The sequence below is a fragment of the Adiantum capillus-veneris genome, chromosome 27 (genome assembly GCF_014529385.1).
Source record: "Adiantum capillus-veneris isolate H3 chromosome 27, ASM1452938v2, whole genome shotgun sequence".
NCBI lineage: Eukaryota > Viridiplantae > Streptophyta > Polypodiopsida > Polypodiales > Pteridaceae > Adiantum > Adiantum capillus-veneris.
This window is the reverse complement of record NC_140957.1, coordinates 28,685,987-28,697,886: the sequence shown is the minus strand read 5'-3', so window position 1 is coordinate 28,697,886 and position 11,900 is coordinate 28,685,987.

Sequence of the window (11,900 nt, the reverse complement as noted above, 5' to 3'; positions counted from 1 at the left end):
TAGAGAACATGACAATAGCTGAGGACCGGATTCATATGGAGCAGGTCCCCCCTCCAATAGGCATTTGTATTATAGTTTCTCCCATCAAGAGAGACTTGGTACAATACAATCTTTGTGTTCCTTGTGACTTAGGTGATGCAGTGAAGATGGAAAGCTTCATGCATCACAAGTATACATAAACTTTTGTAGAAAGCATTAACTATCCCAAGCCTCAGTTCCAAGCCCTCAAACACCTTCGAAGGTGGTGAGAGCTAGCGGGGAATGAGGATAGGGAAGAGGAAGAAGAAACATTCCATAGGAGAAAGAAATAGTTCCTCACTTATCATCACTCTTCTTGCTAGCATACATAATAGCACAGTAATGAAGACGGAGAAGATGGCAAGCTTAAGCATTGAAGCATGGCCCTTGGTTGGATTTTCATTCCATAGCCAAGAGTGTTGGTGTAGGCTCTCACTTCTCACAAGCTTGGAGAAGGAGGTGGAGTTCCTCAACTTTCACCAAGTGAGAATGAATCCACAAAATGAGTGTATGTGTGTGTGATTTATATCCCCCAACACCCCCCTTGCTTGCTTGGGGTGAATTTTAGATTTTACACATGTTTCAAGCTCATTGGACCCCTCTCTCTCCTAGCCAATCACATGCAGCATGCATTCAAGTACATGGGTAGTCTTTGGACAAGTGTCCTCCTTACCCCTTAGAGAGAGAGAGCTTGAAAATATCTAGATATTTGTTGGATGGAACTAGAAGCTCATTGGACCCCTCTTTAGCCCAACCAATAGCATTCAAGCACACCATGTGGTTAAGCATAGGGAGAGTCTGACATGTGTCCCATGTGCCCTTTGAGAAAAGGGGTGCCCTTTGGGTGAGTGGAAGGTTAAGTCAAAGATTCCCCTAGCTTTGGGACTTTCATGCATAGGAAGCTTCTCAAGCACCTTCCCCATTAAGTTTGTAGGGTCTCTTTTTGACTCAAGCACCTTACCTCCCCATGCTCAAGCACCTTCCTCATTGAGTTTGTAGGGTCCCTTTTTGACTCAAGCACCTTACACCCCCATGCATGGGAAGCTTCTCAAGAACCTTCCTCATTAAGTTTGTAGGGTCTCTTTTTGACTCAAGCACCTTACCCCCATGCATGGGAAGCTTCTCAAGCACCTTCCTCATTAAGTATGACAAGCACCTCAAGTACCTTAGTCATCAAGCATGATAAGCACCTTAGTCATCAGCCACGACAAGCACCTTAGTCATCAAGCACGACAAGCACCTCAAGCTTAGGTTGGGTTCCCACCTCAAGCTCAGCCCTAGCTTGCCTAAGGTCAAAGGACTTTTAACACTAACCATTGGAGGTCTTTAATGAAGCTAACCCTAAGGTCTTTTAAGATCCATTAGTTAACCTTGCTCTTTGACAGACCATCTCTCATTTGGACCCCTTTACCATTGGCCCCGTGTTGAGATAGATCCGTAAGCACATGTCTATATTATAACCCTTGTTCCCATTTATTATCCCACGTTAAATGATCAGTTTAATATGAGAAAATCATTTGGGTTGGTTAGATATTAGATTTAATGACATACGACCACAGTTGTTATGAATGTGCGCTTTGTTTGGCTCGGGAGCTTGAAACGAAAGGCAAAAGCAGGAACTTACATATAGAAAAGGATAAATGCAAGCTGGATAGATATTGGTGATTTGACAGAGGAGATTGGCATGGCACATGTGGCAGTGGCCAGAATGGCATCGACGTCAGATTTCTAGTGAAATGACAATTGTCACCACTAGCTTCAACCAGAAAGAGGCTTGTGAGTGACAGAGAGGGGCAAGTAGTGCTCTATGTAATTAATTTGGACCCTTGTGTTGGAGCTCAAGTTATCAGTATTTTGGACCCGTAGGTTGGAGTTCAATGCACATGCATTTGGTAGGGAACCAATCAGACGTCTTAAACACTATGGATGACTGCACCAATCCATTGTTGTTGGTTGAATTATGGATAGGATGTGTTCCATAGTTCATTATCTTGGAGTTTTATATTTTGGACGTGATGTGTTCATAGTTCACGAATGGGGATTATTGGAGGTAGTGTGCTCTATAGTTCAAAGTTTCTACAAAGGCAATCGATGCTCAAGATGGCATTATTCTCAGGTACAAAGTTGAGGGAGAGGTGTTGCTCTAGTTGGTGGACTTGGTCTCTATGCTTTTGCGTCCTCGACTTTGACAACATTAGCACTATGGCAGATTGAAAGTGCACCAGTTTAAGTCTAAGTTAGGGCCCAAGAAACCCAATCTAAACATTGCATGGTTTGGACCTTATGAGGTTGATTGGGTATTTTTGAATGGTACAGTTAGACTAAAGATTTGCTTGGATCGATGTTACTTGGTGTTTATAATGGCTCTAAGGTAAAGCTATATTATTCACTACTAAAGGAACCCCTAGATTAGGCCCATTAGAGTTTTCACCTTTATATGGTATGGCACGCAGTAGACATATGTTTCATCCATCAAACAATCAGAAGATAGAATTTGAATGTTGTATCTTTTTCAGAAAAAAATTGATAATCATTACAAAGATTGACCAATGCATGTTTTCCATGTCAATGCAAATTCTTTCCCCGAGGCACAAAAGGAGTGGGTCATTCATGGCTCGTATTAGAAAAATAATGAGATGCATTTGTGACCCTAAGTCATTTTTTTTGCGAAAATTATCTTCACACACAATGTTATCTTCACAAGAGCTCTTACCTGCAACCACTACATAAGAGATTGATTTTGTCCTTGCCTTATTACCCTCTCCAAGCAGTTCCAATGGGTTCTCCTTCTCCATACAAGGTACATCTTCCACTACAAAGCCATGGGTAAGACGAAATCATCCAAAGCCATGAAGCAAATTTTAGTAGCAAAACAGGTTGCAAAAGAAGAAGAGCAACTTGCCATCTCATACCGATCAATTGGCAAATATGTTTTAAAGAATGCATAGAGGGAATTTCTAACCAATTGGGGTATGACGATATTGGTGGAAGTGGTTGGACACCTTAGATGTAGACACATGCATGGTATCATCAATAAATAACAAATACAATTCACAATAGCACTTATTGCACATGTGTTCTTACTCCCCTATCACCAAAAACCCAAGGTGTACACAATTGATGAATCGATACTTTTTTGAAGAAAACACCTAAAATGAAGCCACAGAGGAAATCTAGAGGGCAAGGCATTTGAGTGCCAGTCCTCGTTCAACACAAATTAGCTTATAAGTTTGCAAAAAAAGCCTTAAGTATGAAGAACAATCTGGCATACATCTCTGAGAAGGTATTCATCATGTTACTTTCCAAAGCTTAATTCAAGAAGTGCCCCAATAATGTAAGCACCATTTTGTACAACATTGTGGTGGCTCAGATTGATAAGGTAAAACCCATCACTTGTTCAAAGCATGGTACGTCTAGAAAGTTGCCTACTGGACCACAAGTGTACCTACCCATCCTAGAGTCATAGCCTTGGCAACAAAGAAGTAAAATCTAGAAATTGACCAAGCATGCACATCTGAATCAACCACCAAGAAACAAAAGGTTTTGATTGATCAAATGCTTGGAAGATCTGCAATTTGATTAAATCCAAGTAAAATATTCCATTTGGGCAATATGAAGATAAGCAAGTCAAAGGGTCAGTTGATGTGGCAGGTAAAGGTTTAGACAATAATACTATAACACCCCTGTCAGATAGCACTTTGAAAATAGCTATTTAGCTATATCAAGACCTAGATAATGTTTCCCATACTAAGACTACCAAAGTAACAGAAGCAATTCACAGCTTCACCAGCACTGCAAGAGCAGGCACATTGTCACATGCACATCGTGCTCTTAGATGCCTCTCTGATAGGCTATAGGCTTTACAAAAAAGTTCTCCTATGGGTAAATCACAACTTGATATATCTCAACAATTGGATATACCCTATGGTGCCCTAGTTATGAGGTTTCATAGTGAGAAAATGGATATAGACTCCTTGATAGCTGGATACATTGCTACAATACAAACCGGCTAGAATACCAATGTCAATGTTGTCACCCAAATGACTAAGATCCAAGTCCAGCATTGAATTAGTCTAGGTGAAGCAACAGGTGGCACAGGAGATCAATAATATAGCTCAATGGACACATGAAGTACTGAAGCTCTATAGTTTACTACAAGAAGAACGGGAGAATGGAGAGCAGTACAAGAAGTCAATCAAGGAAATGAAAGAAGAATATGATGACTTGGAAGCAACGATCTCCAACTTGTTTGCTCCGAACAAAAATCTAGTGAAAGAACTATAGAAGACAACCTTTGAGTGTGAATCGATTGCTAGCTAGAAGCATGCTAGCATTAACACCCTGAAAGCAACCAATGCTATCATAAAACAAGCTTCCTAGACAAGTATATCTACCAATATCTAGGAGATATCACTGATTTTGAAGGAAACATCACTTTGAATTAGGAGGACTTCATGGGTTTGTTGGTGCAAAACATAAATAATGATTTGGAGGAATCTGCTACATGCTACACACGAATGCTTAAACACCTGCAAATAGGCCAAGATATGGACAATGTATATGATGAGTATGAAGAGGAACGCCAATGAAGATGATAAAGATGATGATATTGTACAACTTGACCCAGATTCTTTTTCAAGATCAAACGGTGATGATGATATGGATGCTCCATACCAAAGATAATTGATTGGTATGGCTAAGCAAACACAAGATCAATCCAAGGAGAAGCATGATCAAACCCTAGACAATCTGTTACCATATACATGTGGTAGTGATGTGTGTGAACACACTAGGACCGCCGGGGCATTTTTTCCCTCTTTAGGAGGTTTTTCCCCCTGTGCATTGTATATACGCCCATCACTCTAGGGCTATCTATCTTTCCATTGCACACTAAGAAATACATTCTCTATTGTGTGCCTTGAGCTTCCTTCATCTTCTCCAAGCTGTGTGCGTTTCTCTACAATCTTAATTCCAACAATTGGTATCAGAGCAGGTCGCATCCTCCCAGGCTCAGTCGCCAGCAGCTCCAGCACACACTTGCTCATTTTCTCCAATTTTAGTGAGCTTTGGCGAGCGTTCGCAGATCGACAAAAATTTCAGGAGACCTCGTAGAGCTCAGTCTGCTTAGATTTCTAATTTGGGCTCAATTCGGCCTCCGTTTCCACTACAGGCAGTACTGCACAGGCTACTTCGTCAATTTGTGCAGAATTTTTGTCAGTGTCATTTTCTGCATAACAGGTGCCTTACAGTCTTCTAGGGTTTTTGCTATATAGCACGTGTTGTTCGCACTTCGTTTCTCCACTTTTTGGGCAGTTTTCACATTAGGTGCAGCATTTGCCATGGCTGACAACAACACAGATGTGTTCAAGATGTTTGCTATTGAGGACAGATTGGATGGGGACAATTACCTTATGTGGGCTTACGTGATGCAACATATTATTGTGTCAAAGGGTGTCTGGAATATTGTGCAGGGCATTGATGTACGTCCTGGTTCTGAGGATGCAGGCGATGTTGAGGATGTGGCAGGTCTTGTTGCAAGGATTGCTGCTATTAGAGTTGTTTTGCCTACGGTAGAACAATCTCGTTGGGATGTAAAGGATGCGTAGGCTCATGCATTGATTGTGTTGTCTGTGAAGCGCACCATTGTTCCTCACATTATTTCAACAAAATCTGCAAAACAGGCTTGGGATATTTTGGCTAGTCTTTATGCAAGTCGCAATGAACCTAAAATTGCTTTGCTGCGTAAAGGGCTCGAGTCGAAGATTATGCATGAGGAAGATGATATGGACACTTTCCTTGATCGTAATAAGGATATCAATGAGCAACTTATTCCTACAGATGAAGTCATTTATGACAGTTCCCTTGTGCAGACCGTTCTTGATGCCTTACCAGATTCTTACCAGACTTTTGCTAGTACTTGGAGACTTATGACCCAAGGAAATCCTGAAGTTGTTAAGTTTGATGCATTATGCACATTGCTGTTGCAAGAGTCACTTTCCAGAAAAAACAGGACTAGACAGCATGCAGTTGAACAGGCTTTTATTGCTTCTCAAAGAAAGGGTGGTAACAGCAATGCTACCACTTCTTATGGTTCTGCTGCGCGTGGCAAAACTTCTGTTCCCAATGCTTCTGCAGGCATCACTTCATCTGGAAATTCTGGTGATAAGGGCAAAAAGAAGATGCGTTGCCATTGTTGTAAAGCTAATGATCACTTGATCACGGTGTGTCCTAAGTTGAAGGCCAAAGAGGCTAAGAAGAAAGAGGGTGGTTCCACTGCAATTGCTGGTTCCACTACAAATGCAACCATTGTTGATCTTTAGTGAAAGGAGACTGTGATGCTAATGTTGATGCAGATTGTGCTTTTAGTTGAGAGTGTACTTACAATCCAACTGTCCATGATGCATGCATGTCAGTTGCTGCAGATTCACATGTGTGGTATTTCGATAGTGGTGCTACAAAGCACATTATCGCACATCATGAATTGTTCACCTCTCTCGAGTCTGTCCCTCATGGGAATTCAGTCACTTGTGCCAACAATGCCTCTTATCCGGTTTAGGGAGTTGGAAAGATCGTGCTTACTACTGCAAAATGGCAGTTCTTTCACACTTGTTGATGCACTTTATGTACCTGGGATCAAGAAGAATCTTTTGTCTGTATCTGCACTTGCTAGACTTAGACTTGTAGTCAAATTTGTGGATGACAGATGTACAGTTCATGATCTCAGTTTTGGTGATGAAATTGTTGCATCTGGCCTTTTGTGTCGTGGGCTATATATGCTACTTTGTATGACAAGTCTGGACAAAAGTTTGCAAAAGTAGTTGCAGATTCAAGGGCTATTTCAGATGCAAAACTTTGGCAAGCACGTTTTGGTCATCTGAATTTTGTTAGTTTGCTGCGTTTGCAGAAATCTGCTATGGTTGCTTCTTTGCCTCCTCTTGAAGCACTTGTAAGACATGTTTGTGAAGGATGTATTTTGGGTAAAATGCAGCATGCGAAGTTTCCAAAGGATGGTTCAGTTAGGGCTACATGCAGGTTGTAGCTTGTGCATAGTGATGTTTGTGGGCCCATGCAAACTCCATCCTTGGGCAATTACCTTTACTTCGTGACTTTCATTGATGATTACTCCAGGCATGCATGGGTATTTCCGCTTAAAGCGAAGTCTGAAGTTTTTATGTGCTACAAACAATTTTTGGCTATGACTGAAAATGTCTCGAAATGTATTATGGGCACCCTCCATTCCGATCGAGGGGGGGGAGTATATGTCTCATGAATTTAATGTATTTCTGGCTAGCCGTGGGATAAAACACCAATGTAAGTGCCTTATACACCTCAGCAAAATGGTGTTACTGAGAGGAAAAACAGGTCACTTATGGAAATGGCACGATGTATGGTCAAAAGTCAAGTTTTGCTACATTCTTTTTGGCTTGAGGCCATCGTGTGTGCCACTTATGTACTAAACAGGTGTCCTACAAAAGCTTTGCAGTCTATTGCTCCATATGAAGCATGGCATGATAGAAAGCCTTCTATTGAGCACATGCATGTTTTTGGCTGTTTGGCATATGCTTTGGTGCCACAAACACAACCCAAAAAATTGGATGATAAGGCTGTCAAATGTATTTTTGTTGGTTATAGTGCTGAAAGCAAAGGTTACAGGTTGTATCATCCGCAAACAAAGCGTATTTTGGTTTCACGAGATGTAGTGTTTGTGGAAGATTCTCTTCGGCCCTTGCTGTTATGTACTAGGGACAGTAATGTAAGCTCACATGACATTTATGACACTTTGTTGCCTCTTTCAATGGTGGAAATACGAATGTAAATTCCAATGAGGCAAATGTACAGTCTATGGGGGTTTTGAATACAGCCTATTACAGATGCAGATGTACATGATGTACTTGATGAGGAAATGGCTAAAAATGAGCAGGCTAGAGGTATGCCAAAATGACTGGTGCATACATTGCGTGACAGTAAATTGGATGCACCTTTGTCTAGTCGTACTCTTCAGGCTCTCGCCATGCATCTTATGCATCAGATTGTTATGCTTTGGTTGTGTCTAGCTTACATGATGTTGAGGAACCTCTGTCTTTTGATGAAGCACAGAATTCAAAAAACTGGATGGTTGCCATGCAATCAGAATATGATGCACTTATAGAAAATGACACATGGACTTTATGTGATTTGCCTCCTGGCAAAAAGGCCATTGGTACAAACTGGGTTTACAAGTTGAAACGCAAGCCAGATGGTGAGATAGATTGCCATAAGGCTCGACTTGTTGCAAAGGGTTATGCACAACAAAAAGGCATAGATTATGAAGAGACTTTTGCTTTGACTACTGTGCATTTTCTATGTGCATTGGCATCTCATTTTGATTGGGATGTACATCAATCAAACATTGTTACTGCTTTCTTAAATGGTGACATATTTGAGGAAGTTTATGTAACCCAACCTTGCGGTTTTGTCAAGAAAGGACAAGAGGACAAAGTGTGCAGATGTAAGAAGGCTTTGTATGGGTTGAAGCAATCTCCTCGTGCTTGGTATGAGAAAGTTGACACTCATTTGGTCAAACAAGGCTTTTGTAATAGTCCAACGGAAAGCACATTGTATGTAAAGCGTGAGGGTGATGTACTTCTGATTGTGGTTCTTTATGTAGATAATTTGCTGATCACTGAACCAAATGAGAGACATATTGCTGAATTTAAGGCTGATTTGAATGCTACTTTCAAGATGAAAGATTTGGGGCTGTTGCATCATTATTTGGGTATACAGTTTAAGCAATGTGATGGTGGTATTGCCTTGTGTCAAAAAATTTACAGAGAGACATTGCTATGTAAGTTTGGACTTGAGGATTGCAAACCTATTGCCACTCCCATGGAACAGGTTTGAAATTGAGTCTTCATGATGCTGGTGATCCTATAGAGCGCTTTACATCTTGGCTTGTTTTATCCCAAGGGGGGATCATTGCCACCAGACTTACATACTTTTTCAGACTTAGATTGGGGTCGTTGTTTTGACGCTAGAGTGTCCAGAAGTGGTTTTTGTTTCATGCTTGGCAGTTCATGTATATCATGGTTGAGAAAGAAGCAACCTACTATGGCCACTTTTAGTTGTGAGGCTGAGTACAAGGCAGTCTTCACAGCTACGGTTGAGTGTGTATGGCTTAGACGCCTTATGGTTGATTTGGGTGTTGGACAGGACATTGCCAATATTATCTAGACTGACAGTGAGAGCGCATTGGCAATTGCGAGGAACACAGTTTTTCATGCTCACACAAAGCACATTGAAGTGCATTACCACTATGTCAGGGAGAGGCTCTCAGCAGGAGAGATCACCTTGGCTTATGTGCCTACCCAAGACAACATTGTAGATCTTTTCACAAAGGCATTGTCTCGTGAGAAGCTCGAAGCTTTCCGCAAAGCTTTGTGCTTACTTCCCTTTGTGGACTGATCTTGTCCTCAGGGCATGTCACTTCCCTTTACTCATGTGTCAGCTCTCACTCATTGCATCACTCCATGGGGGATTTGTTACCATATACATGTGGTAGTGATGTGTGTGAACACACTAGGACCACCGGGGCATTTTTTCCCTCTTTAGGAGGTTTTTCCCCCGTGCATTGTATATACGCCCATCACTCTAGGGCTATCTATCTTCCATTGCACACTAAGTAATACATTCTCTATCGTGTGCCTTGAGCTTCCTTCGTCTTCTCCAAGCTGTGTGTGTTTCTTTGCAACCCTAGTTCCAACACAATCAACTTGATTAGACTCTGGACAACGAGTCTAAGCAAACCCCAAACAATCAATAGATTGATTAGACACGTAGGGATAAAGAAAAACTATTCAAATAGAGAGAGATTTAGACTCTTAGCCCAACTCCCCTTTCTCAACACAAGTTTTGAGTGTGAACAAGAAGCTAAGGCAAGAGAAGTGGCTCCAGATCCAAACCTATTTATATGACGATGATGGTTACTTGGATCTAGAGAGATTGGAAATGATTTATGTTGGAGTTAGGAGAATGGTCCCTAAGTGGAAAGGGCATAAGTATCATGATTAAGAGGAATGCTAGCTACCTTCTCACCCCAACTTCATTCAAGTTCTCGACATAATTCCAGAATTTATGATTCCCAAGGTAGACACACAAGGGAGTCCCTAGATCAGATGCCTTACTACGATGAATACACAAAGTTTGAGGATCTAGTTATTATGAGTGTATGAAGGTAATCAAGGATAAAATGAGGGTAGCACTTCACAAGTTGTCAATTTTCCATAAGATACTTAATCATAGGGTGACAATACTATTAGAAAACAATGCATCAAGCAGAAGAGCTAGGGTGACAAAATAATACTGTAGAAGTAAAAACATGCTCTAAAATGGATGTTCCATCTAGTCAGGGTCACCAAGAAAATGCTAATGATATGGTAATATATTATGTCAAAATTGTGCCAAATGCCCCTTTTTTAATGTATGCATTGCCTATGAAAAAAAACTGAACGCCTGAGTTTTTACCAAGTAGTCTACACAATGTACAATGAATGTACGGGTCAGATGGATATGTTTCGATTTTTTACTAGCTTTGAGACTAAAATGAGCATACTAATTCTCTATGGGTAGCTTGGAAGACGGTAGTCGACAACATTGATAAGAAAGGCATGATTGCTAAGCTAACAGAAAACATGGCCAACTTCAAAGAGATGATGAGCTAGTGGAAAGACCAATTGGGGCACCTGGTAAAGCATAAAATTGACCTTCTACAATTGTTTATCCAAGAATCGAAGATTCCAAAAAAGGATCTATGTGTGTGGAGTGGCAGAACCTGTCCTTGCAATACCACCCCTTTGAAGTCACTATTGCGTGCTCTTGGCAATGTGTTAGTGGTAAGGCCACACCAAGTATTTCACCTAAGATAGTCATCTACAAGTTCTCATGGAGCTTGACTTGTCCATACTCATCCAAAAAGATGATGATATTACTAAGATACAAACTAGTGCCAAATGCATGCTTCTGTTGTAGATGTCAAGCCCACATTGCCAAGGACCACCCTAGTTAAAGGGCTTCCAAAGTGTCACCCCCTCCCGAGTCTACCCATGTTTCTCAAGAAAAAGCAAAGAGCACAACTCAAAAGAAGGACAACCACACTCCCTCTTTCTTGGCCAAACCAAAGAAGAAGGAAAACATGTCCATGCTTCTTGCAACATTACTAGGTGTGGATGGTGGAATGAAACACAATGCTTTGCTTGAAGTCCAAGGCCGATATGAAGTGGCTAATCTGGTTTGAAGAAACTCTCAATAAGAAGTTTGGAAATCAACTTGGACTACTCCAAGGGAGGCACAAGCAGGGAACAAGGATTCTCATTGTACCTATTCCCCCAGAGAGGAGGAGATGGTGGCCAAAAAAAGGCTCTAGACATAGAAAACCTTCCTTTGTATCAAGGATTCAGCCATCGTTTTGCTAGAGGCTTTCTAATTCTTTCTTTCTAATGGATTAACTTGCCTTGCTGTTAATGCCATTGAAGTTAGTTATAAGTGCACATGTTTGTAGGCAAACATGATAAGGTCTTAGAATCTTTTATCCGTGAGGTGTGGATGGATTGTGGAGGGAAAAAGTTATGCTAGCAAATGTTGCTCATCAAATTAATTCAAAAAATTCAATTTTGCTTGGGAGTGTTCAAAATAATAGAGATGATTTCTAGGTTAAAAGTAGTATATATGATTGTGAAGATGTCGAACCTAGCTAGAGTAGAGGACCTTGGGATTCTTAATGTGGGAGGTATTGTCAAAAATTGTACGGAGTTTTTCACATTATCTATATATCTATGCATTACATAAAAAAGAGAGGAATTCCAATGAAAAACTTTTGTAGAAAAAAATGCCAAGTCTGGCATCATCCA